This window comes from Phasianus colchicus, chromosome 4 (assembly GCF_987193195.1).
Source record: "Phasianus colchicus chromosome 4, bPhaCol1.hap1.1, whole genome shotgun sequence".
Classification (NCBI taxonomy): Eukaryota; Metazoa; Chordata; class Aves; order Galliformes; family Phasianidae; genus Phasianus; species Phasianus colchicus.
The window spans coordinates 39,789,121-39,816,508 of NC_143439.1; the positions used below are offsets into that span (position 1 = coordinate 39,789,121).

Sequence of the window (27,388 nt, forward strand, 5' to 3'; positions counted from 1 at the left end):
TAAGAACAGCCTTGAAGTTGAAATTATTGATGTTCACTACGAGCAGAGAGTAAACATTTTACAAACAGTAGTGACCTACTAAGTGACAAGAAAGGAAAATATAGGTACCCGATGCAGGCAGGTGACCACGCCCTGTTCTGCAAAAAAAAAAAATATATATTAAGTTATTAGATGTTGAGAAGCATCTGGACATCTGTGCATGCATGTGGAAAGACACTCATTTCTCAGTTTTTTCAAGCAACCAGCTAAAGTTCTGAAACCTGAAAGCGATGAGAGCACAGTCTACACAAATATGAACGTTCTGCTACAAATGGAGAATTTTCTCAGGTTAAAAGGTCTTTGCCCAGGCTGGAGAGACTTCTGCAGTTATAAAACCCACCTGGACCATGTCCAGATTCTTCCTATCAAAATTTCAGGCAATGTCCTGCAATAGTCCCCAGAGCCGAGGAGCAGAGAGGCAGGAGATTCAGAGGCAGGGTGGTAGCCCAAGCTAAGCAAAGAACTGTTTTGTTTGACTTTTTGCCCAAGGTTTGTAGCAGAAAGAAAAAGCTTTGACCTGTAAGAAACCTTGGGTGTGGTGGAAAGTGCTTCCTGGGCTGGGGGAAACAGGCAAGCCGCCTACACTTAGGCTGTCAGCTGCCTTGGGCATGGTTGAACAAATACGCGGGCTCTGGCTGAAGAGTGATAATGATAGAAAATATTTTAGATGGACTCATGTTTAATTATTTTCAGGATTATTCAGGTGTTTTTGTTTTAAGTCTTCAGAAAAATTATTATTAATGACTGTGGGAATAATCCTATGCAATAAATGTTGATGATACTTTGGGACAAGCAAAACTTGGGACTGAAGTTTTTAATCTATAATATAAGCACAATCTATTGTGGTAGCGTTCACTGACGCAGTGACAGGCCGTTTGCTGAAATATGTAAACATATCAACATATGTTTACAATATGGAAACATATAAATCCTAACAAGTAGGTATGGTACAATTGCAATTAAGGCTCCTGAAGCACAGCACCATACTCACCGCCAATGTGCTACGTAGACTGTGTAGGACAGGACAGTGGGCAGTTGGGAGCACAGTGATGAGTATGAAAATCCTCATGAGATGGGTAGGGATTAGGTGATAATGGTCCTAATGCTATGGTTGTTACGTTTGCCTTGTCTCTACCTTTTGTGCTGAAGACCTTTCTTCCTTCCATCAGAAAAGACCAAACCCTTTCCTTAGGTCAGGATGTGTGAATTTTAACATGCACATCTCCCAGTTTCTTCCTACATAAGGAAACTTATGTAATTTTTCTTCTTTCCTTCAATCAATCCAGGTTTTAAATGTCACATTGAAATACACACCCAAATCTCTCCTTAGACAAGTGAGAGCTTTCAAAATAGCCTAAGACTTAAACCATGAGGGAGTCTCTCCTAAGTGGGAACATTTTGGCTCGACTGTAGTATTCCAGGGCTCTTTTTTTTGTACTTTATTCCTAAAAAAAAAAAAAAAAGGTTTTTAGAGCTATCAAGATTTGAAAATCCATCAGCAATTATTTCACTAAGATTTGTACCTTGAAGGTACAGAGATTTTGTATGGACTTCCCAGCACTGAGGAATTTTATGATCTGTACAAACTGCACTCTGTCATTGTTTCTCAGCAAAGCATTGATTTCTTCTTGCAGCTTAGCAATTTCTCCTCTGGCTGCTGGAATTCAGCCATTCCCATGTTTATTTCCTGGCTGGTATATAACTTTTTAATGTCTGCATCCAGAGGACAGGTGACACCTCTTCTTGATCCCCAGAGAAGCATATAGTTTAAGACTGCCCATGTTTGTAATGATCAGGCAGCATCCTCAGAAAACTTTTGCCACTGTATAACCATTAAGTTACCTGGAAAAGCTATTTTATGGGTGTTTCATCACCATTTTGGTTACAAGTGGATTTCTGTATTAGAGGTAAATGGGAAATAAGCAATGACTTGCCTGACTCATGTTTGCTGCCTGATTTTGTCTTTCTTCACATCTGTGGCCACTGGAAGGGATGGGAACTTGCTGTTTATTAGGATTCCTTGTCACATCCACAGCTTCTGCTCATACTGCTCAGTCCATCCATACTACTTTGAAGAATATGAGGACCTTTTATAATCTGAAATCTCTCACAAAAAAGGACAGAAGTAATCTGTGGATGCATATGTTACTTTCCACCAGGAAGATTAGCAATGAATTTTGAAAAGCACTTGACTCAATTATATCCTCTTCTTACATGTTCTTCTTGCATACCAAAACACCCTGGCTCAGAGAGTACATTTATTTAAAATCACATAGTTTATTAGCTGTGCTATAGCTGAACGCAATTTATTTCCCCTTTTTGTGAGATTTTAGTACTTCATTTAGGACTACACTGCACTTACCTATGTTGTGCTGCTCTTGTCTCACTTTGGAGACCGTGGGAGATGCTTCTGTATATCCCACACATACATTTTGATAGGACATAAATATCATAAATACAATATGTAGAGTAGAATGTTTAAATCCAGAGAACAGTAAAGATATCTTAGGAACCACATACAACTGGTCCAAAAATCAAATCTAAAGCATGACATTATCACTAGTGAGATCTCTGGAATGTGAGACCACTGTAATAGAGCTCAGCAGCATTTTTTTTTCTGCTATATGTTTCAGTGTTGGTAAGTGAAGTGTATATTTATTGAACTGATATGTCTTCTCGAGGATTGGTATAACTCACAAGTCTTGTGTCTGCATAAAGAAAATCCCATTAGGGAATCTGTATACAGTTTTATCTGTTATTATGAATAGTAGTGTTTCACAGTTAGATGACTTCATATTTACTAATTGGCAAAATGCAACTGTATTTTGCTTAGACACCTGATCATGAGGGTAATCTTGTTGTTTGCTGATGATTTAACAAGGAATTAGAATTCTAAACAGCTGTAAAACATATTCAGAAATATTTGTCCTTGACCAAATCACAGCTTTGAGTTTATTTTTAATCCCTGTAAAAGAGATTTGATAAACCACAGAAACTGGCTATGAGTTTTGCACCTGCCGTGGCTTACTATTTGAGATTTGTCTTTCTACTGTTGTAAGATGCCAGTTTACATAGTGCAGTCTGTTCCCTTAGCTGCTTCAATATAAAGTACTTGTAGCTTTTAAATTTAGTGACTTTCAGAACACTTTAAAAGAATACATCTTGAAAGCAGAGTCAACAGTGTACTGTATTATTTTGATGTAACTGGAGGAGCTGCCTGCAGACCAAGTATCGTCCCTTCCAGTGTAAATGAAGTGAGATAACTTGTCCTTGGGACCTTGAAAGTCTCAACTCTTTGTTTGCGTTTACAGAACATAGTTTTCCCATGAAAAATAATAAACTGGGGAATGATGTCTAGTCTTACAGTAATCTTGTGAGCTTCACAGCTATACTGGTTTTACTGCACTGTAAACCCTAACCATGCTAATGATCTTTAATTGCCTAGTTTGGTCCTACCTGAGTCTACCACCCCCACACACCCTGCCCCTAGGACAAAAGCTGTATTTAAGCTGAGGTTTGAACACCTCTCTCCTTCCTTTGAGCTATGTATTGAGTATCTTCAATCTTTGTTTCTAGTTATCTCTAACAATGCCTCCTGCTGCTCCTACCTGGGCAGGCTTCCTCTAGCCATGGCTACCAATAGGCCTGGATCTGCCTGCTATATTCAAGTACCCTGTGGAATGTGGTGTTATGGGACAAGGGCATGGCCGTAGCTGGGGTGAGTCCTGGTTCTCTTAGCTGCCTGATGCTTTGACCTTGCAACTTCACATATGATGCTGTTGTGGGGCAGAACAAAGGTATAAAATGGAACATAGGAAAGGAACAGCCAAAAGCAACTTGAGCTCTTGGTAGGTGTCTGTCCACTTGGTGAGTATGTGTGTGGCCATGATCTGGGCTAGCCTACTGGCTTTTACATGGGCTTTCCAGGTGTGGTGTGGGATGCTTCAAGATAATAAAGTTGTAGAAAAGTCATGTTTATCCTGTATGTCGGTGCATGATGTGTGGAAACTTTAAAGGGCATTTCTGAAGTATGGTTCCAGGGCTTTTTGTTTCTCAGTGTATATTAAGTTGGAGAAAAAACAGGGAGGAGGGAATGAGGGTACAGCTTGAGAATTCACTGGCATCAGCCTTGGTGGCAGAGTGAAAGACTGAATAGGTGTTTGGCACTGCTGTGACCAGGCAAATGCTGATTAATGTGGCTTCTCTTTTTAAACATGATGGCAAAATAAACTTAGCACAAACGAGTCAGACCTCAGATTTTTTGAATTTGTGAATTGAGAAGTTAGGATCCAAATCTGAAATGGGATTTCAATGTGTTTGTGTCTTTTTAGTCAAACTGAGTCTCTTATATATGTTTCAGATGATCTGTAAGAGTTTTGCGCTGTAGTGATAAAATCTTAGCATGCTGATTCTCTATGTGAAAATAAAATTAACCTTACCACAACATTCCCATGGTGTAACTTTCTGTGCAACTCTTGCATTCCTGATTACTGCCACATGCAACTTTAATTTTTTAATGACTGCTGTTTACTGAGACTGGTGATATTTTTTTTCAGCTGGATATTGGATATTAGAGATGCATTGTTGGCTTGTTTTTCTTCTTCTTGCAATGACATTATTTTTTATTCTTGGATAGACTTTTTTAGGTTATGTTTTATTTCAGCACAAAGCCTTTGCTTTTGGTGTAGAGAAAAAGCTGAAGACATACTTTTGCTTTAATAATTCTACAGAATTAAACACTAGTAATGGATATTTGTATATAAGAAATATTTGTAATTAACCTCATCCTCGTGTATTTAATAGCTTCCTTTACTAATAGTTGTAGCCTATCTGAAGAAAAGAAAAGCTCTTATCATCCATTTTTTGTTACTAAATTTTAAATACTAAATTTTAAAAGAATATAATCAGCAATAGTTTATGTGCTTGCTGGGTAACAACGGGTGTTAAACAGGAGAAAAGGCTGAGGTTTGCTTCCAAAGGATTCTTGAGAAGTGACTTAGAAACAGGGCTTAGAGGGTAATTGCTTTTCCATCATAATTTTTTTTAAAGGAGAGTGATTTTCCAGGTGTTTGATAAACACTTGGTTAAATAATGTCTACAGTCAAATGCTCAATGAAAGTCTATGTTTGAAAAATAGCAATTGCAAAGAAAAGGGAAAAAGAAGCCATTCCAGTGGCATTCTACCTCACTCAAAAAGAATGTAAGGGCTTGTAATCAAAGAGTTGTAGGAGCTAAGCATTTACCCATTGCTGACTGCATCCAGTGGTGAGCTACGAGGCAGTAGCAACTGCTTTCCATTTTATGGCTGAGATATTCATGCAGTAAATAATTATTTCTTTTACTCAGTTCTCAAAAAACATTTCATATTGCATAACACTCCGTTTTCCCTAACCTGAAGATATAAAGTCCAAACCAGATCCACTGTGGAAAAATAAAGTCATATTTTCAAATTTTTTTCTGTAATATGCCACTGTCTCTACAGGGCATCTGAGAGGAGTAGCAGAGTTTCTATCCTGTGGTAGTTACAAGTACTGTAGGAATGCTGAGACTTTAATAGAAGAGGTCTTAAACTTCCGTTTTGCATTCCAGCAGTGGTTTGGGCTTTCTCTCTCTTCAAAACAAACAAAAATTATATAGAGAATCATAGAGTCACCAAGGTTAGAAAAGACAAGATCATCCAGTTCAACCATCCACCTATCACCAATAGTTATAAATCCTTACTACATCTGTTGTATCTCTAGATTTATAACTAATTCTTGCACCTGCTAGGCTTTAATTCTTCTGAGGGTTGCTTTCTGCACTCGGTACAATCATACCCACCAAAGCATATTCATGTCAGCCCTTTGTGCCTCTACCCTTCCATTTGAATCCTCCCAAGCAGTGATCCAAGTGGGTCTTGGATGCTGCCCTCAACTTCCTATCTGATATCTAAATTATAACAAGGCCACTCCATCTGGAGAAATTATGGACCATAAAGGGCTGAGCAGAAAGGGTTTGTAGACTGTGTATCAGCATTGTAAAATATTATCCAGAATTGGCAGGAACTGGTGCTATGCAGTATAATCTTTTTCAACTTGAGAACTGGAAATGTGGCATAAAGATATTAAATATTTTATCCATGTGACAGATGGAAATAAAAGGGACAGCTTCTTTGTTAAGCACTGGAATAGGCTCCCCAGCAAGGTGGTTGAGTCACCATCCCTGGATATGTTTAAAAACTGTTTGGACATGGTGCTCAAGACATGATTTAGCAGAGGGTTGTTAGAATTAGGGTAGTATGGTTAGGTCATAGTTGGACTTGATGATCTTTAAGGTCTTTTCCAACCTGAGTGATTCCATGATTCTAATATGCTGCTGCTTTTGTTTTTATATAATAGGAAAATGTTTAAAGGATTTGTGTAATTCTAATGAAGAAATAGCTGTATTTCACTAGTTCTCTCTGTACTATGCTCCTGTGGAGACTGTATTCTTACAGCTAGTGTATGCTCATAAGTCTTGATAAACAGTCTTATTAAACAAAATAAAATGAATATCAGATTTAGGTAATAGCAGGACAGAAATGTGTTTCTCTGATGTGTCTTGTTTGCTCCCAGACCCACATAGAAGGCACCAAAGCAAAGTTTACTGCTCTAGAGTATGTGATCACAGGACATGGGGAAAGCTGTTCAAGATGAAATAGATTGTTTGCAATGAAGGGGAGCAGAGGATAAATGCATCTATACCTTATTTGCAAACAGCGACTGCTAACAGATATATGCAGCAAGTGTGCAAAGATCTGTAGTTTTATCCAGCTCTAAGATGTTTTGGGGTGGTGATTAGAAGTAGATCAGCTTTGAGCAACTTTTATTCTTGGTATCTTGGCAGCTTAGACAGGCAATTTTCAGTTTATTATGTCCTTATTATGAAATAAGAGCCATCTATTATAAGTGGCTTAATAGTTAAGCACTAAAATGAGAATTTAAAACATTCCACTTTATTTTTCACCAGACAAATGTCCTTCCTTTATTTATTTATTTTTTTATCTTGCTATTGGAACATAATGGGGGGAAAAAGAAATTGTAGTCCGGTTTCTGTGTGGTGTCTGCTGGCTCTTTAAAGTTTCTATTATTTCAGTGTTTATTCTTCCAACTCTTATCTACACCAGTAAGTACAAAGTGGCTTGAAACATCCATTTACTCTGTGGTCCTGGATTTAAAGAAATATCTTAACACAGCTTTTGGTAGATGCAACCTCATTTAGTTTCCCATTTTCCTTTGTCAGTGAAACTTCCAAACCCAAGCAATGCACTAACAACATGTTTAGGTCATGTGGCCCTCACCTCCAATAGTCTTTATGAAGAACAAAATGCTTGTTGAGTCTCTGCGTTGAAACTGCAGTATGTTTGAGGAGATAGCTCCCCAGAACATTCTTCCATCTTCCCAAGATGAGGGTCTCCACTGTGAGAACTCTGGGGGAGGAACAGAAACTTTCCCTCACTCCTCTGAGATGATTCTGGCTTGTACAGAACAGCTGGGCTAGAGAAGGAAAGACAGCCTCTCCAGCCCATGTGAGCAACAGTTGGAGAGAAAAAAGCCCTTTTACTGTAATCAGACAGTGGAAATTATATGCAAGCAGTGATTTTTTTCTTTAATATTATTTACTTCTGAGTTGTTTGGTTACTGCTTTTATGACAGATATTTGTTTTTCTTTCCTGTTAATAGCATTATAAAGATTTAAGTTTTTTTATTATTACATTTCTTTGTTTTAGAAGAGAAACTGTAATAGCAGGACTTGCCCCAAATGACTGGCTTTCTTGAATATTCAATACCCAGCTGATTCCACTGCCAATGTGTAGGGGAAATATAAAATGATGAATATCCTAAGTCTGAGTATGAAGACTTGGCAGAGTTGGGGGATGGAGGGCGGGAGATCTATTGAGTGATTCCTGAGTACATTCATTAACTGTTCAAAATATTTTCTTGCCAAGAGTTTCTTGACTTTTTTTAGAATGAACTTGAGACAAAGGATCTTTCTTCTTTTATGGACATTGTGTTCATTGGGATTCACCTGATGCAATACTCTGTCATTAACTCATCAAAGGGCTGACTCCTTTGAGCCTCATCAGCAGAAAGCCAGGAGACCAAAGCACTGGAAGTCATTTCTGCATTGCAAAGGAGAAAAGCAGTCCAACGGATTATATGACATGGCAGATCTTGAAAGTACAGAGCACAGTGGAAGGAAGGAGTGTCATAAATACAAGGGTATTTGGCTGTTATTTTTAGAGTTGACTGACAGATAACCACGTAGCTGTGATGTGTGTGGGGAGGACTAGTGGAATAGTACTGGAGATGGTTATAGTCTGATGTAACTCCTGTGTGATGACAACTCCCTGGCTTGTAGTTGGGCTTTATCCCTGACATGCAATGTTCTACACGTCAGCTTTCTTTTGTTTTCCCCGGCTTGTTTCTCTTTGCTTTCCACACCAAACAACAATGAACAAATGGAAATGATCGTTTTATGAGATAATGAATGTCATTTGTATTTCTACACATTCCACTTTGAGCATAAGAGAAATGCACTGTATGGTTGGGCAAAATGGGTGCCCACAAGTAGAAGGAAACCATTTTTTTTTTTTTCCAAATGTCTGTTACTTTCCTTTGGAAGAATGTAAGAGCCTTCTCAGCATGGGGTTGCTCCATGGTAGGTGGGTCACTGGTGTGCAAACTAAATCCTTTTCCTACTCCTGTTCTCCAGATCAAGGCTGACACACTTAAAAAAAGGCAGAACAAGCTTAAAGGAAGATTTCAAAAGAGAAATGCGTCCTTTTCTCTGTGAACTCTGCTGCTTTTTGTCTGTGTTCCCATCAAGGTCTCCTTTCCAGGTATTAGTCATGTACTGCTCTGGATAACAGTAAATAAACAGTTTTGTTCTGAGAATTTCCTACTGCTCCTTCAAGTCTCAGCCTGTATCCTTATTTTGATGTCTTGAGGAATATCTAGCCCTCCTTCTGTCATTCTGCAAAAGGTGAAATGTTATCCTCTGTGGTAACACAGCTGCATTTAGGGAGAACTGCTGTTACTGCACTAAATTAGTCGGCTCATGCTCTCCAGAAAGCCTGTCCCTTTTCAAGGATTTAGATCCAAGAGGAAATCTCCCTAATATTAAATAACATTACAGTATAGGAAAAAAAGAATATATCTATACTTGTACAGGATTAACAAACAGTAAATATAGAGCACACCTAATGTACGAGTCCTAAATTAAGGAGATGCAAGAGGAAGAAAATGTATAAAATCAATCCATAATAGGGAAATAAAATTACTATTATAAAAGAATGATGACAGACTTAATTAACACCTGTTGGGTTAGGTTTCAGAGAAGTGATCAAAGAAAATACTTGAGCACAAAACAAGCTGCATAGTAAGTGTTCAGTAGATCAAAACATTTAAAAATATTTCAAAGAAGTATGCGATGTAAAAGGTGAAAAAAAAAATTAGGGATTATACGAGGATTATGCTGAAACTTGACTAAAGGACAAGCACTCCTGAACAAATAACATTACATTAAGCTAATTAGAGTTCAGAATATGAAATTGTTAAAGTTTGCTATCTCAGCTGTTTCTTTAAACTGGAAAAGGGATTAATCCATATTATAAAAATAGTTAGTAGTTCAGAGGGCAGAAGTTATAAAATACTGCTGAAGGTTGGAAAAACAATAACAAAATCCACCAAAAAATGGAGTCTGAAGTTCCAGCCTTTGAAATGCCCAGACATGTGAAGAGCTATTTGTGTGAGCAAATTTGCTGAACTCAAAGTGCACAGCTTGTATCAGTAAGGCAACATGTGTACATAGGTGTTTTGGGATGTACCCCAAATCCATGGTATTTTGTCTGCAGTTAGACTGAGTATTTTGACTGAAGCTAAAACATTAAAAATAAATCAGAGGGCATTCTTCGTTGTTGCTGTTGTTCTAGAGAAAGACACATGTTCTAATTCTTCTGTATTTTCTTAAAAGACTCTGTGCTGTAAACTTTCTTATTTAGTAAAGAGGTCCAGCCTTCAGTCCAGAAGGCTTTCAAGAACCATTTAAATCAGTAAGGACTGTGAGTGCCAGAAATCCATAAGGATAGGAGCCCAGCATTGAAACTTGCAGAGGATGTTATGGCTGACTGCTGGCTCCTCTTGCTAGTAGAAGATGCTGAGGCAGGCAGCCAGCTGCTCTCCCCAGGAGGGAGTTAGTCCCTGGATCTCAGTTTGGGAACTGTTGTCTTAAATAAATCTTTTCAAATATAGAGCCTTTTATGTTCTTTCCAGTTCTCCAACCTTCTCACAATTACCATTTCACATGGGAAGCATGTACCCTTTCTTCTTGCTCCTCTCCTTTTATTGAGATGAGTTTTCAGTGTTTTACTCCAGTTGTAATACATATGCATATGTTCAGTTATTTATTTGATTCAGATGGTAGAGGGAGGTAACAAGAAGCACGTTTGAGTCTGAGTTTGTAGAGTCAGTACAGCAAACACAAAATAAGACTGCTCAATATATATATGAGCACAACTTGAGTCTAGAGATTATACATGGATCTTCTCTTGGTTAATGTGTTTTACCTATAGTATGCTTATTAAAAAAAGAAAATTGCACAAATGGTCAGTACACCTGACAAGTAAAACTCCTGAAAAAATAAATATGGTAATTATCTTTTTCTTCAGCTGGCTGATGGAGTATTTAGTTGTTTGACTATCAAAATTTAAGGGCTGATTAGAAAATTACAGCATTACACTACAAACACACTATACCTCCAGCAAACCAGCAGTAGAGAGCTATCTGCTATAATCTATGTGTAAACAAAAACAAATGAAATTTGGTATTTGGAAATGTAATAACCTTACAGAACTATAAGAAAACTATGAAATATTGTATGCACTGTGAGGACCAAAGCTTACTTAATCTGGCATCATAACACTTTCTTTCTGCGTTGCTGAAACCTGCAACTTTGATAGGACAGAAAAAAACCCACAATGTTAAGGATAGCAGAATAAATCAGTTGCATGTGTTTTTTCTCCCTCTGTGAAATACATAGGGCCACTGAATGACAAACATTTTTTTGTTTACTATGTAGATCCTTCTAAGACAGAGAGAATGCTACTGTTTGGGGAATGGTAGAGTATTAGCTTATAGAACAGGAAGGACTGTGTTGTCTTGTCTAAACATAGACATAAGGTGAAGAGATCACACAATATTTGTTTTTCCACTGGATGGTTTATTTGCATATGTTTAGTGGGAGTTCTCTGCTTAAAAAATACAGCATCTAAGGGAAGTGCAGAGGAATAGTGTAGTGCTCAGTGCTTTGAGGTCAGGAAGGTGAAAGCATGCTGAAAACTTTGCCAGGAGCCTTGAGCATTTTTGTGGTTTCATCTGTTTACCTTAGCTATGATAGAAGATTTAGGCAATTACCGGGCAGACTCAATCAGTGTCTTGTTCAGAAATACTACCACCTCCCTCACGGTATCATCACTGGGAGCTCAGTATTTTAAGTTTTATTTTTTTTTTTTTCATTTAAGTGTTGTTTTAATGAGATCTGATACAATTAGGAGATAAAGAATGGTGGCTGAAGTAGGAGGTTGTGAAGGGGAAGCTCTTACTTTCATTAGAGCTCAGCCTAGGACTGAATAGCTTCTGTGGTTGCTAATTCACAACAGCTCTAGAGGGCATGCCTATCTGAAGAGTTGCTGTATATTTTCAAGGAAATTGGTAAGCAACTCTTGCTTCGTTTTGGCTGCGTGCTGGCGTTGTAGCAGTATAGCACAAGTCCTTGACTCTCACACTCTAGATATCTAATTATTTTTGTGCTTCAAATGCAACCATACTTTTCAGCCTTGCAGTTCTCCAGTGTGAAGCAAAGGTGTTCCTAACACCTCTTTTCTCATTGCCAACTACTTCATTTTACAACAACTTTTCAATTCTGTTGCATATTCCTTTTATTCCCTCCCTATTTATTTTTGTCTCCTCTTCCCTTTCACCCCTCTCTTTATTACTTCCTGAGGTGTTTTTTTTCTCTCCCCACCACCTCAGTGAGTTCTGTTTCTAGGTTTCCCTTGCCAGGGCAGCATGGGGTAGTTATTCAGCTGCTTTCTAGCAAAGCAACTACATCTATTTGTCTCTGTCTTCCTGCAGCAGGCAAACAGAAGAGAAAAACCAATTAAAAAGTGAAGTGTATTTTCTGAGAGAGAAACTTGGGGCTCACAATAGGCAATATACCTGTGTTATAATGAGCTGTGGCTAGGATGCAGGCCAGAAAAGTGTGGAGCATGAAGTGCACAATGATCACTTGCTTACACAGATTTCACTAAATAGCTGTCCAGAAATCTCACTGGAACAAGCTTTGTCCTCCGTTTTTCAGTGTTTTCACATCTTGTCTCAACTGGTAATAAGCCTTTCTCACAGTATTTCATCACTCCTGGCTTTGGTTTTGACTGAGGTGCATGAAAATAATAACAATAATAATAAAAAAATCAACGGTGTTAGCTCTTTCCAGCACTGAAGTCTGGGTCTAAGAACAGGGAGAGGTGTGCTGAAAGCAGCTCTCCTCCCTCCTTGATCCTAGTTTGCTCATTCTTCCATATATAGCTGCCCCAAAACATTTACACCATCTTCTCTGTCTTCTGCAGCCCATGTGGAGTGCTCTCAGCTGAAGGAGGATGGATTGCTGGTGTGGATATGAATGTATTAATTCTCCCAGAAAGTTAGGCAGACTGCTAGCTCTGCCAAGTGTGGGAAATAGAAACTACCCATGAGGCTGGGGTAATGCATGCCCATGTTATCAGAGTGTAGCCCAGGAGAGCTGCTGTCTGAATTGGCTGGTGCTGAGAACTCGGTGCACAGGCTGAGGTATTCGACCCAGTTGTGGTCTGGCCCTGGCACACAGGGTGCTGGTGGGATGCTTTTTTTATCTCACTGCTTGCACTGTGTGCTGAGGCTGCTTCAGAGCTTGCTTCAGTGTGTTCCTGGTGCACACTAAAACAGCACTGTGGTCAAGCCTCAAGTATTCCGGTTTGGAGCTCACCTTTTTCTTGGAGCTCAAGCTTCATCATGTGTTACGACAGACGTAACTGTGGTCTCTATAATAATCAGAACTGCTGATCACTTATTTTCTCATCAATCCCAGCAAAGCAGCAATAACATGATTGTGAGCACCCAGGGCTGAATGTTCAGCTGTGCTTGTGAGTGCTGACTGCTGGTGAGGTGTGGTATGAGCTACAGCAGGAATACCTATACAGAGGACCATGGTGCAGCCTACGTTTTGCAGCAGGCTGATGCTATAAATGCTCCACAACGTAGAGAATAGTTTGGGTTGGAAGTAGACTTAAAGATCATCTATGGGTGGAGATACCTCCCACTAGATCAGGCTGCTCAGGGCCCCTGGCTACCACCTCGAGGGACAGGGTAGCCACTGCTTCTCTGGGCAACCTGTTCCAGTGTCTCACCACCCTCACAGCGAAGAGTTCCTCCCGTATATGAGGTAAACTTGCCCCCTTTCAGTTTGAAGCCGTTCCCCGGTCCTGTCACTACGCTCTCCGATTGGGGGTCCCTTCCCATCTCCCCGCCGGTCCTTTTGGGTGCCGGGGGCCGTCAGCCGGTGCTGAAGACGGCCGCGCGGCCGCCCTTCGGTCCGGGGGTGCAGCCCCCGCGGTGCGGGCCCCAGGGCGGCGGCGGGGCGCAGCGGCTCCGCGCCGGCTGCCCGCGGGGGGGCGGCGGCCGCTTTCGGCGGCGGAGCGCGGGGCTGAGCGAGCACTAGTGGGAGCTGGAGAGGGCAAGAGGAGGGGAACAACGAAAAAAATCCCCGACCCAAGTAGAGCGGCCGCGGTGCAGCGGGTGAGGCGGCGCCGACGAGCGGTAAGGACGACGTTAAAGGGGCGGCTGCCCCGCAGCCCCGGGGCTACTCGGTTGCAGACGGGGGGCTGCTCGGCCGCTTCTTGCCGCAGGCCGGCGGTGCAGGGAGCCTCCAGCGCTCCCCGAACGCTGATCTGTGTGGTTTTGTAACTTAGGGTCGGTGGAGAACGGGGCCAATCGGTGGGAAAGGACGCGGCGGTGCGGGCTGGTGGCTCGGGGCAGCTGCGGAGCTCCGTCACGTGCGGTAGAGCGGCGAGAGCGCCGGCGTGCCCTTCGGGTCGGATCTCTCGGTAACTTCGGGCTCTCTTTGAGGCCGCCCGATGGATGCAGATTAAAGGAAGCCTGGCCGATAAGGAGGCCGTGGGAGGGCACAAACCCCGAGGTCTGCCCCGCGTCGTGACAGCGCGACGCCGGAGTGAGGACAGGGCAGGAGTATAGGGATAACGCCCCGGAACGCGCTCAGCGTGCAGCCACTCATCTGCAGCTCGGCTCCGTCCGGGAGCGGGTGTCTTTGCAGCCCGCATCGATCTTCCCTTTCCACGGACCACTTGAGCGGCCCCTGACCCTGGGTAAACTTTCTGCATTCACACCGTGGCATGGATGTCTGTGCTTTAACTCTGTGCTGTGTCAAAACCCACATCTCTGTCTGGTAGCGTTGGTGGTGAAGGATTGGTCCTTTTTCCTTCTTGTGCCACTCACGTTCGTATAAACACATCGTTTTTCCTCTCCTCCTTTTCATCCTGGAAAGCTCTCTCTTGCTTCGTTTAAAGCTAATCTTATGGGAAACCGATATCGCCATGTGTTTGTTTGGTTTTGAGAGTGGATCATTTAGAACCCTGATATTAAGAGTCAGGACACTGAGAGGTGGGATTGCGCACAGAGGTGGCTCACCTTGGTCAGAATCTGTGCAGATTCACGCTCCCTCCTTCTGGCTTTGGCTGTATATGCAGGGGTGGATTCCTTTAAAAGTTGCTATAAAAGCAACTGAAAAATCAAAGCAGCATTTTAACATTAGAGTGACACGATGAACTCATAATAAACTGAAAATCCTCTGGTTAATGTGTTGAAACATTGTTATGAAACAATTCTGCAGTTGTTTCAAAACAAGGAATCCGCCACAATAAATACCATGGAAGGGCCATGAGTGCCTTCTCACAGCCTGCTGCCAGCCTGGCTTCAGCAAACTACTCTTGATTTACACTTGTGCAGCAGGGGACTTTGGGATAATTGTGTCTGTATCTCCTATTTTGTGTGTGCATCACTGAGCTGATACTGTGTGGTCAGTGTACCAAATGCTGCAGCTTCAAGATAGCACTTCAATATGCAGTGAATTTTAAGGACTTGAGCAAGTCCATTTGAGTTGTTGTGCTTGTGCTATTGAAATGATGCATGTGCAGGATGCTTTGCCTTATGGAGCTCTTTGCATCATCAAGCCCTCAGGTCTTAAAAATCTTTTTAAAGGGATTTGGTTGGTAATAATGTAAACTGACAGATTTGCAAAGGCTGTTCCCAGAGTCTCATCTTTCCTGCCTGTTTCTGCCATTCTTCCCTGTATATTGTTTTTTAGAAAACAAGAATTTTGATATGTAAGACATAATATCTGTTGCCAGGTGCAAGGAAACAATGGGACAGAGCCTGATGCTTGGGTGAGAAATTATGTTACTACTCCCAAGAAATGATAGTATTTTTTTCTTTCTTTCTTTCTTTCTTTTTTTTTTTTTTTTTTAATGAATGCTTATGAGCTGTTCTGTTTCTTAGCTACTTACTAAAAAGCACTTACCTAGTGAGTAAATCCTGTGGGGAAGGGACTGCCTTGTACTGCCTTACCTACACAGTATCTGAGGCAATGAGCTGTGAGTGAGGGCTGTCTGTGTCTCACAGACACCATGTAGGCCATAACCTTTGGATAGAATATGGAATAAACCAGAAAAGTCCCCCTAAAACTTGTGACAGGTATTTTTTCCTGCCTATAGTGTAGTTGCAAAGGTAGAATAATGCATAGATAAACACACATTGTCATTATTCTACTGAAGAAATTGGTTAGGTTTTATGGAGACATCAGCATTCAAATAATTCATGCCAAAGTGACATAGATCACCATATTGTAAATAGTGTAAATATTTAGCAGAACTAAATAAATTAGCGGTACTTAGTACAGCAGATTATAAAATACATTTTACAGACTCATTTGGATTTTGTGTTTGTTTTATTTTTAATATATGAACTACTGTTTTTATACTCTCTTGAAAAAACTGGAGGTGTTGCTGCTGTTGGGCCAAAGTAGGAGGAAAATGATTAGAAAACATTCTTGAACTGAGGTTTGCACATGCCAAATGGGTCTCTTCATTAATTCCTGCAGCAGTGAGTGTTTCAGACTGAGCTTGCTTTTGATAAGTACTTCACTCTTTCTACTCCGTGTCTGGTGGAGGTAGCAAAAATGTAACGAGGACTGTGCGATAAGGTTTCCAAAAAGTCAACAAATTGTAACATTCTGATGATATCTGAAAATTAGACTGTTCTTTTTATCAGCGATCTTGTTCTTTTTAGTGTGTGAAAGGAGAAAGATTTCTCTATTACAGCTTCTGTAGGGGTTGACTTTTTGTAATAAGGAAGTGATTTTTAGGTAACTATAATACTCTATAATGTTTGATTACATTATACTGTGTTTGTCATGCGTTACATTTACATTACTGAGTTTACTTTTCTCTGCTTACAATGTCAGCATCTCATCAAGCTGCAAAGAAATTCCTGTGTGATCAGTTATTCTTCATGATCAGTTCAAGCCATGTTGTGTGTGCACAAGCAGCTGTGTGTGCTCACACCAACAGCATACACACAGAGATGCTTGGCTGTGTCTCTGCTATTCAGGCAATATGTTTTAATTCCTCCCACCCACAATGCATTGTAGGGGTTTGATAGAAAGCAAGGGTAAGGAAGTCTATGTTCTTATGCATTGCATCTCCAGACTGATTCCCTGATAGGAGAGCAGTAAGTTCCTGCTCCAGCTTCTCTCCTCATGGCGCTGTGCTTTCAGTCCAGCTGCCTGCTTTTCTGCCTCTTGTCAGAGTGAATATCTCTGAAAGCTCTAAACCTTTGTCAGATTTGGTTATAATTGGCCAATAGCCTCAAAACTTGTAAGAGTGGGTCTGGCAGGCATGTTTATCCACAGATAAGCAAGTCTAAACATTTCCTTGGGAAAGCAGGCAGAAAGTTATTTTCTATCCTAGCCATGTGTAGAGCAAGCCTTCATCTAGAGGGGAAATGGCCAGCAGGATGGGTGGGTTCATGAGAGCCTAAATGACCATTTGGCCCCTATATTCATAGTCATCTGTTGTGGCTTATAGAACTTCAAATATGAGTCCACGGAGTTTGAGGAGATATGTGCAAACCACTGAATGCAATGAGGGGAAAAGCCTGGAGTAGTGGTTTGGGTGCAGGGAAGAATATCTCTAAAGATAAGTTCTCTGTTTAAAGCTTCCATAAAGTTGTATTTCAAGCAGTATATGAACTGTAGTATGCGATGACTTGAATGCACACTGAAGTTTTTTTTCCATAGAAATTGATTTTATTACATGTTGAAAATTAATCCAGTATTAGTGTCAAAATATATTGCTAGCAATCTCTACATTTTACATTATTAAACCAAAAACTGTAGTTTCTCATATGAGCATGAATAAAGGCACATACTTAAAATGCACGTTCTTTAAAATTACTTCATTTTGTAACACAGATGTAACTGTTCCCACCTGAAAGAAAAGAAAAATTTGCTTGGAATTCAGAAAGATTTCACATGTAAAGCCTAACATCCAGAATGGCGTGTGTATATGATTAGCCACTTAAAAGGAAAGTATTTAAAAGGTTAAGTTATCCAAGACTTATTCCCTGAAGCTACAAACATATTTGCTCATGCATAACTTCACTGAGGAATCCTTAAGTGAACAAAATTATGTACTTGCATGTTTGTAGAATCGAGACCTTAATTAGCTCTAGGTTAATTTCCCTTTTTCCTAATTAAAAACACAGAGGTCAATTAAGGATCAGGTGAGACTTTAATTCCTTCATGACTATCTTCCTTATCAGAAATAGGTGTTCTGATATATATTTCATTATAATCTCTGACCTTTTTTCCAACTTACTTTCTTTTATTCTTACCAGTTTGGGACAAGGAAGTAGTTGCATTTAAAAGACTCTGTAAAGGTGAACTGTTGAAGTACATATTGTTTTCTGGGGTTGAAATACCATGGGCAAAATAACAGATTTATTCACATTGGACTGGTAATGTGTATTCGAGCAGGGATTTGCTATGTTTCTTATCTGTCTTAAATATGTGAATACAGCTTGATTTGTAAACTGAGTCAAATATAATTTGAATTGTCATGTGTCTGCAGTTTCCTCTTTTCTTCATCAGAACTGATGATGAACGCAAATATGCATGTAAAGTGTAGTGCAGAGGGTACAAGAATACTTACGGTCTGAATCTTCGCTAGTTGGGTTTGATTCAGCTCCTGATGATCGTAGGCTCTATATGTATGTAAGAAGATGCGGACGGGGCAAACAAATTCTTGTTTCTCCGCCAGCTGTATTGCAAAGTCAGGACAGCATAATGGAGATAAAGCTAATTAGCTATTTGCATTTGCTATTGAAGTTGGAGAAACAGTTTTTTTCCTATCAGGGAATTTTTCTCCAGGCATAACTATCTGGTAGAGTTTGTTAAAATGAGTATAGTAGGACTTTTGTAGCCTGCAGAAATACAATTAATTTCATACAAGCATCATAGACTTGCTTTATTAATAGGCAGGTCTTGTAGGGTCTTGTCCTGGAGAAGTGAAATGGAGAAACCTTTGAAACTGAGCTGTGTCCTGGTGCTTCAAGGAGATGGCACTTCCATATGGCTCTGCATCTAAGTTTGTCAGCTGGGATGCAGGAACAAATACCCCTGAAGGTGTTCAGAGATCCTGAGTCAAGAAAGAGGTCAACTCCAAGCTACTACTTTAATGGACAGAGTGAAACTTCTGTTGCTCAGAGGACTGCATCAGTACAGGTTAGCGGATGACCTGTTGGAGATGAGCTCTGCAGGGAAGGATCTGGGTGTCCTGGTGGACAACAGGTTGGCCATGAGCCAGCAGTGTGCCCTGGTGGCCAAGAAGGCCAGTGCTATCCTGGGGCGCGTTAACAAGAGTGTGGCCCGCAGGTAGAGAGCTGTGATCTTCCCCCTCTACTCTTCCCTGATTAGACCACATCTGGAGTACTTTGTCCAGTTCTGGGCTCCCCAGTCTGCTAGAAGGAGACCAGTGAAGGGCCACAAAGATGATTGAGGGCCTGGAGCATCTCTCCTATGAGGAAAGCCAAATAACCTGGGTCTGTTCAGCATGGGGGATAGAAGATTAGAGGGGATCTGATTAATGTTTATAAACATCTAAAGGGAACTGTGAGGCAAATGGATGAGGCCAGGCTCTTCTTGGTGATGTGTAGTGATAGGACAGGGAATAATGGCCTAAAACTTGAACATAGGAAGTTCTGTACTAACATGTGGAAGAACTTCTTTACTAAAAGGATGACAGAGCACTGGAAGATGTTGCCCTGAGAAGTTGTGGAGTTTCTTTCTATGGAGATATTCAAGACTCGTCTGGATGCCTACCTGTTTGATCTATTTAAGGGTGCCTGCTTTGGCAGGGGGGTTGGACTTGATGACCTCTTGAGGTCACTTCCAACCCCTGTAGTTCTGTAATTCTGTGACTGCTTTATGCTTTCATATTTAAAAATGCTGATAATGTATTTTTCCTTTTTTTCGCAAGCATTCCCAAGCAGCTGTTCAAGGCTGCTACATCCAACACCTTGCAAATATTATGAATGTAAAGTTTGAATCTGCATTGTATTTATAATTTCAAATATAAATATCATTTCTGTCTGGAAGATGATAAGAAATGCATTGATGTAGGATTGCCAGTATGTTTTTTGTGCTCAAACTTCTGTCTGCCTCAGTTTGTGATTTTCACAGGACACCCATCACTGTCACATGAAGTGAGTTTCTTATGGCAGGAAACATTTCTCCCACAGTATTAAACTCCTTTTTCAAGTTTACTTTGGTACATATGTAATTGCATTACTTTAGATAAAAGGAAAAACATTTTTTTCTAGAAATTTGGAATTAATTGGAATTGGATGGTAAATCCTGTGGATTTATTAAGGGTTAAATCTTTTAAAATAGGACATGTAAGCTATGCTTACCAGCAATACATGAGAAGCAGTGACATTGCATAGATACATGCTTGTATTTTATGGAGGGAACCGGATATTTTTTTCCTGACAACTGCTGCAGCAGCAGGCAGATCCATATTTCTGCATTTAGAGAGAAGAGTGAGTACACTTCTAACTTGAAGCTAAATAATTTTTCTCTGATATTTTTCTATTGCAACAGCTTAGGCTTCTTTATTTCCCTCTACAAATAAGTCAGGGGATTACAGAATGTTGTTTGTCTGTTTAGTGTAATAGGGATGCTACTGAGTGAGGACCTGCAGAAATCACTCATTACTTCAATTAAAATTAAAGAAGATAAAAATAACCTTTAACTTTTTTGCTCTGAAATCTATTGATAAGGAGTCATCAAGCTTTTCTGTAACTGTATCTTGGAATTTTTCAGGACTATTTCATTTTGAGTGAAGTTTGGTTTCTTGACAAGAACTGGCATATAATCTGTATTACATGCGAGCTATGATTTGAACTAGTAGTTTTCTTATGACTCACATTTTTTTAAGGTTTTGTGGAAGTCATTTGTTATCACTGCTTTCTTTTGAAAAATAGAAGCAAAGTGACAAAAAGGAGAAGAGATTCTAGTCCTCGTGGTTGTAAACTGCATTCTTATTTTTGAGGCTTGGATCTTTGATTGTTTGACTCGCATGTGTAATGCCATTTGTATGCAAGTAGGAGTTGTCTTACCTGTATTGAAAAATCTTTTAAAATGTGTTTTTAAATGCTAGTCATACTGAAATACTGGCCTTGGCTTAAAGTAAGAAGTGAACTGCAAATAGTCCAGTTGACTAAATGCCATGCTCTGATGGTAGTTTATGATTTGAGGGCCGAGTTAAACTTTTAGAAGTGGTTTCCCATAAAACTAAGGACCTATATGAGCAATCATTTTGGGAACTGTTGGAGCATTTGAGGAGCTGCTATGACTGGCTCGCTTTTTTTTTTTTTTTTCCCCTGAGTTTCTATCATTCCTAGTGGTGTTCTGACAGAACTCCATATGCTGTCCTCAAGCTATCCTCAAGCAGAGTGATGCAACTGGGTGAAGTCTGAGTTGGCCTTATTGATTAAGGAACAAATAAACTGTTGAAAATGATAAGCTTTCTCGAACTCCACTCTTCTCTGTGACTCCAGAATAAGCAACTTTCTCAAACAATGCTTCATATGTGTTCAAGAATAGGGAAGGAAAGTGCTTGAATATTTTATGTGCAACTAATTTCCTACACTGTGTGTTTGTGCATGTGTGTATACATATACTATAAATTGAAAATAATGGAAGAAAGTCCCCAGGAGGTAGGGCAGAGAGGTCCAAACACATTGATACCAACAGGAGTCCTGCAAAATTATTGCATTTGGCTTTGGTCTTATGAATAGATTAACTGATAATGGTGGTGGTGTAACAGAGTTTAACGTGCGATGAGTAGATAGTGCTGGTGGTAGGTGTTCAGATGTTGGACTGAAGTGTTGCATTGCTATTTCAGTAGAATGAAACAAATCTTGTACGTTGTGTGAAGCCATGATTCTGTAAGGTATTGGCAAAGGAAAGTGCTGCCATCCCAAGTTGGAAGAGAAAAAGCAAATGGAAGAGCTTGGTGAGGGAAGTCAGGACTGCTACAACTTAATTTTTTCCAGGTTGTCTAAAGACAGGAAGGATGGGTTACTGGAAGCAGTAGCTGTATGTATATGGTAGTAATGGTTATAGATTTGAAAGGCTTGTAACAAAGTATTCCTCTTTTCATCCAGACTTCATTGTCGACCCTTTCTTGCAGTCTGCACTTTGTGTAGATGTGACAACTATAATGAAGATATCTTGTAATGAACAGCATGATTTTTTTTTTTTTCTTATTTAGGTTGTTTCTCTTAAACTAGCATAGACTGAAATAGTAAAATCATACTTCAGTCTAGAGGAAAACTTTTCCCTTTCAATGGAATTGTGAACTGGACAGTCTTTTAAGTCATTTGAAGATTGGCTGACTTATTTCCAAGCATGCACATGCATATTTTGTACTTGTTACCTTTGAGAACTATGAGTATTCAGCATCCCTAAAGATGAAATGTACTACCTTTCTTATTTCACCTGTGTACTCTAAGTTAATATGCAGATTTATCAGCCCTTTGAACTATCCCAGGTGATGATCTGTTTTTTTTTTTTTTTTTTTTTTTTTTTTTTCAGAGAAAACATGCTAACTTACAGGTGATTTTCTCACTGTAATAGGTGTAGGTCCAGTTGCATCTTCTCCAGATGCAAAAAATGCAAGCGAGTTAAAGAGTATAATTAATTAGTAGCTTTCCTTTTTGTGGAGATGGAAATCATTGCAGAACAGTTTCTAGCAGCTTGAAACTACATCTTAAAGTCCTTGAACTCTTTGAGCCATATCTTCAAATAAGAGAGATGCGGGGGTGGAAGGAATGATACATGAATTTCAAAAGCTGTGGGAAACTTTCAGCACAGAACAAACTTTTCTACATCATGTCTTTCTCTGAAGTGTATGAGATGAGGGGTACGACCACAGGCTGCAATCTTGCAAATGACTGTATGTGAAAGAGGGCAACTAGGGTGACTTTCATCCCACTGTGAGGCAGTGCCAAGCACATCACATAGATCTATGTGATAATCTTTGCTGAATGAGGAAGGAAGCCTTATGATTGTGATGGTGATACCACGTATTTTGGGGTGGCATTGGGAAACGCAGTCATGGGCTGTGGCACAAGGGATATGCAAAGTCATTAATTTCAGGGATTTGTTGCATTTTTTTTCCTACAGCCTTTTGGCCCACACACGACTTTTGGCCGCGGATGCTGCCTTTTCCAGCAGATGGCCTATTGCATGAATATAATGTAGGAGGCTTTCTGAGTCTGCTAGTGTAGTAAACCATTCTGCACATATTCCTAAATTCCCTGAGCTTGTTTCAAAGAAACTGGTTATGTGTCTGTAAACCTAGGATGTCTTTGCCCCTCTTTGTCCTCAGGTACAGCAGAATTGTAGCTCTGGAAGAAGCTATGGCTGAACAAGGAGGGCAATTAATGCAGATTTTGCTTCCTCTCTTTCTAAAGCAGGAAAACAGATTAGTTATAGAAACAGAAGAGCTGCTAAGTGTTTTTTTAACTGCAAACAGGATCAGTATCCGTTCTAGAGAGGCCTTGACATCTTGTTAATCCATACTGTCCAAGATTCAGTTTGAAATGAAATAAATAACTGGTTTTGCAGTTAAAAACTGGCACTAACGACTTTTAAAGACAGTTCCTCCTCTAATTATCTGACTTCTGGGAAGTCATTAACCTGCCAGCTGTGGTGCATTTCAAGTCAAAGGTTTCTATTACTATAAGTATGTATAATTTAGGAGGTGCAAGCATATTCTTGTATTTTGTTAAGAGCAATATAAGTACAATGTAATCTGGGCTGTTGCGTATACTTTTAAGTTAGCTGTCCACATTTAAATCCATTCATTTATTTATATGATATTTCTTCCATAAGACTCAGAGAGAGAAAATGTTGAAAGGAAATGCTTTTTGAGACACTTGTATATCTGGGTTAAATATTTCACTGTGACATTTGTTATGTTAATGCTCCCAGAATGCAATTGCATTAGCTGTTGAAAGAAACAAATGAAATAACCAACCAAAAAAACCAGACCAAAATAAACAGAATTATTGAAAAGTACCTTTTGAAAGCGTAATTAAAATACCTTTTAAAATGTGTTGCAAATGACAACTCCTTAATTCATTACTGAGAATAAAATAAACTCCGTATCATGAATGGAATAAAGAATTGATGGAGGTGGTTCTGTTAATTTGGTGCAATATTACTTCCATTTAAGCCTTCCCTTCTTCCTGCACTCTTTCAGTTCTCTTTCAGCCACTAACCTTTTCTGTCCACTGGAATCTATTTTTTTTCTATTGGCATAGAAGAACCAACAGTGACATTCCCTTGAGATCATTATTTAAGGGAGGGGGAGGAAGTGTATGCAAAACAATGTGTTCGTTTTCTTCATGAGAGGTAGAGAGAAGCCCTGTTTACCCTCTGTGGCATAGAGAACCATCATGTGTGCTTTATTTCTATAGTTATTCTTTTCTCATCTAGATTTTGAGGTAATCCCTCTTCTTTGGAAAATAATGCTTGGGCTGAATCCTCAATTGCAACTCTGAGTTCTTTTAGTGCAGTTTCCAGTAAACATGGATTATACAACTTGCTATATTTTGCGATGCTACTATAGTGAAGTGCGCCTGTATAAATCTTCTTCATTCTTTGAGCAACACCATTCTATGAGTCCAGTTAATAGATATCCTGAAGATGGTTTTCTTAGGTCCTATGCCCTGCCTTATCTTTAAAGCTGCAATGTTTGTTTTCCCTGGGGATCCATCTGATACTGTAATTGTCCTGGAAGTAGGGCCTCATACTAGTGAAAATGCAAACAATGTTGGGATCTGTTTTGAGAGCATCTCAATAAATTCCTGTCTACCTTGAGTACTGAAGTACTGATTTATTATTTTTTTTTAAATGTTCCTTTTCCTTCTTGTTTGAGATGTAAAATTTCTTTTAAACAACTGGTCATTACACTTTTTTGAGGAAGAACTTTTTTTGAAATAGTACCTCTTATAACCACTTTCAATAGATGGTCACCGAGATCTACAAGGGCCAGCTGATGGGACAGTGAGGTCTGGCCTTCAGGGCAGAAGGAATTTATTTTTCTCTCCTCTACACTGAATTTTATAGTATTTAGGTCTTTGGAGTATTTATCCCTGTCTTTTAAGTTTATTTCATATGGGCTACATGGTTTGGCACTCAACGGAGGGGAAGCCCAGAAGACATAGTAAATGACAAAGATGGGGATTATTGTAAGCCTCATCTTAGGAAAGTAGGCTATGAAATGAAGTGTGTGCATGTAGTTTGCTTGAAAAATATCTCAAGGTTTTTCTCAAAAACCTTACCCTTCTGATGCATCTTTGTAAATGTGGAAATGTCTTTTTGCCTTGTCAGAATTTGGAGTCTGTACAGGTAAGCTTGTGAGGTGTGATCATGAATCAACATGGGCTTGAAGGTGAGGGGCATGGTGTGAGACTGAACAGTTGAGTCTGTGTTCACATTGAAAACAACCAGAATAAGCATTTAGCTCTGTTTATCCAGATTTAAGGTCTAGTCTTAAAAACTGACCCTGCAGAGATCAGTGTCAAAGTTGCCCTTGTAATTTCAGCCAGATAAGTAGATGCTTGATGCAGTGGAATTGTAGACACTACACACATGATTTACAAGGAAAGAATGACAACAGATGATATGAAAGGTCTGAAACTGAAGCAACAGCTGACTTTGTTCAGTTCGAAATGACCCTGCCAAAATAGGCAAATGATATCACAGGCTGGAAGGTCATTCCTTCTTAGCCAACTTTTAAAATATGTTAATATCTAGAAAATATGCTTTGAAACTCAATTGATGATGAATAAATCGCTTGTGAGAAACGAGCATCTTTAGCTGATAAGAAATATTCAAAACTTCTGAATAACTTTTTGTTAAGCAATATAGTCATGTCCTACACTCTGCTATTGGCAGGTACATAGCCATGGTGTATTTTCTAGTGTCCTATTCCACTTGACTGAAAAATCTGAAATTACAGAAATTATACAACTTCACTTAATTATTTTTATGGACCTTGAGAGAGAGCTGTGTCATTTGTCTTATTAATTTTTCCTTAATGAGACTTTTCTGGTTATAATTCTTTTGCCATCAGCCTTGAAAATAAATCTCAATAAATAGAAGCAGCAATATAGGAAGTGAATTTTCTTTGTTATAGTGTAACATATAGTGCAAATAACTTGTAGCTTTGGATAGGTTACTCTGTGTATTCTCCCATTTCAAAAGACAAACCATGAGTCTGACCAAATCTAGAGGCACTTCCTATTTATGACCAAGAAATTTTTAGGGTGGATTCTTTTTCCTTCTGTCACTTTCCCATGGGTGAAAAGGAACTTTTGTTTAATCACATGGAGGCTCACTTTTACAAACTTCAGTCCATTTTTTCACGTTGTGTCCTAAATCCGCTTCTGAGATAGAGGTGGAGACACCACAAGAACCCAACTTACAAGAGGTGTCACTTAGTACTGGGGGAGTAGGATGCTTTCCTTTTTCTGTTTTTCTCTGCTTTGACTGAGAATCTGAGGACCAGTTGTGGGATAACAAGACTATGCTTTACAAAACCCTCTTTTATCTATTCCCTATAACATTTACTGTTGTTGCACACTCTTAATCAATTGACGTGTTATTTCACAGCAATATCTTTATCTTTTGTTCAATATGGTATGTAGTCAACTATTAATCTCCCCTCAGAAATCCTCCTTCACTACTTGCACAGATTTTGTTATTGTTGTTGTTCTTATGCTACAAATTCTCCAAATTTTCTGTATATCGTTAGTATCAGGAGCCATGCTGGTACTTCTCAGTGTTTGTCAGTCCTGGACTGTGTTGCGGTACTTAACAATGTAGGCCATGTGCAAGTGAAGATCACCTAGGAGATGTTTTCCTCCTTGCCACAAAATTCAGTTTGGATGTACTGAAGTCTACTGACCTTTATTTCCCTAGCTGCAAAGCTCTAGCAGTTTGTGCATTACAGTTAGTAAAAGCACAATTTCCACTCATCAGCTATAAAATAATTTTAGTATTCACTGGTTATACTGCAGTTCTTTGTTTGTTAGCTGTGAAAATAACATGCACTTTGGACGTACTCCGTTTTTCATTTCATAATTTTCATGCATTTTGTTAAGTACAATATTGCAATATTGACTAAATTTCTCTCATCCCTTAGGAGAGGTTCTGGATTAGTAAACTGCTTAGAATAAAGAAATAAAGTGCAGATTTAAAATAGAGTAATTCCTTTAGCTTTTTTTTTTTTTTTTTTTTCATTTTGATGTATTGCTTTTCTACTGTATTCTTTAAAAAAAAAAAAAGTTACTTTGATTGGAGTAACCTATTGAAACTCTTTTTTACTGTGGTGTGTTTATATGCACTTTATATGTTTCCACTTTGCAGCTGTGAATGGCCACTTGAGTGAGTTCCCTGCACATGTGCAGGAGCTCGCTGGCTGCCTCATGTCCCTCTACAGCTCTTCCATGGGCAAGCTGCCTTTGTGAGGAGCAAATTCTGATGGTCCCTTCTTGCACGTGCAGATTTTAACTCTTACTGAACAAACAACTTTGAATTCTACACAGGTCATAAGGTTTACTCTGTTTTAGAATAGTAGCTGTATTTA

General features: G+C 39.5%; 1 protein-coding gene across 5 annotated transcripts in view; it reads left to right on the top strand.

Moving 5' to 3' along the window:
• The first annotated feature begins 13,822 nt into the window (after positions 1-13,822).
• Positions 13,823-27,388, top strand: part of BMPR1B (bone morphogenetic protein receptor type 1B) — a 237,789-nt gene continuing 224,223 nt past the window's right edge. For 4 of the 5 annotated variants that reach the window (XM_090139295.1, XM_090139296.1, XM_090139294.1 and 1 more), the window contains exon 1: positions 13,823-13,910. The gene's annotated coding sequence lies outside the window, so the exon portion shown is untranslated. Of the gene's footprint in view, positions 13,911-14,062; positions 14,477-27,388 lie in introns of all 5 variants that reach the window. The other variant, XM_090139298.1, reaches the window with a different exon arrangement.